A 1,119-nucleotide genomic window follows, 5' to 3' on the forward strand; every position below is an offset into this window, starting at 1 on the left:
CACTGGAAAATCGGTGCACGTTCTTAGCACGGGGCCTGGCTCATCGAAGTATCCAGTATGGTTTAGCTACTTACTCTCTTTAATTTAGTGCCACGTTCTCATGAAGCATGACCCTGGCAGGGTTCTCCAGCCACCAGCCTCGGGGGCAGAGGGCAGGCATCGGGGCGGAAGAGGACCTGGGAGGTCGGCATCAGGCAGCAGGTCCCGCTCCCGGTTTTTCTCTGCTTTCCCTGGCAAAGTGTCTTTATATAACAATGCAGGTGTGGGCTCTTAATTTTTAAAATAACGACTCCATTTTTAAAACCGCCCCTGCTCATTATAAGTTAATTCAAACAGTGCCAAAGTAGGGAGAAGGAAGTAAAATAAATCACCCAGATCTTTACACCTAAAAATAACCACTGTCAGCATGAAGGGCAGTCAGTCCAGAAAGACAGAAGGAAAGAGATGCTGTAATAAATGAAATTATAGTATATGTGCTACTTAAATAAGTTATGAAAATTTCCTGAATTTAACAGAAGAAAAAACCATTTGAGTAAGACTGAAGGATTTGCCAAAATGCAATTCTTCACTGTAGCTAGTATTCCTTAGGAAACCTCTAATGGTAACGGGGGGAAATGACAGAGGTAGGAATCGTTTTTTTTTTTTAACTTCACACTTTACTTTTGGACAGGACCGAGTGACTCCCGATAGGGGAGACGGGAAGCGTTAGCATGCACACTCCCACCCGGTGTCCCCAACCCTGCCGATTTCTGTTAATTGCCTATACTTCTACTTCACCACCGTTTATTCATTCGTGCTTTGTTCGGGAACTGTCAAACCCAGGCTGTGGGGTCCGGAATCTATGCTTAAGTGGACTCGCTGTTCACAGGGCCCTCACCGGAGCCCTGCCTGCTTCATTTTATCTTCCTGTCACGTCATTATTCCCGATGAGCTCAGGAGAGCTGTCACTTCCCGTTTATTCCACCCTGAAGCATGTTTGCCCCGTTGCCTACGTGCTGAGTGACATGAGGGATGTTGTGGAATTACAGTTCCCTCTGAGACCTCCGTGAGCAGGGCCACCGCCGCTCCCGACGCTCAGCACTCTGGCGGGGACTCAGACCACGCCGCTCCCTGTCGCGC

This window comes from Pteropus alecto, unplaced genomic scaffold (assembly GCF_000325575.1).
Source record: "Pteropus alecto unplaced genomic scaffold, ASM32557v1 scaffold15, whole genome shotgun sequence".
NCBI classification, from domain to species: Eukaryota; Metazoa; Chordata; class Mammalia; order Chiroptera; family Pteropodidae; genus Pteropus; species Pteropus alecto.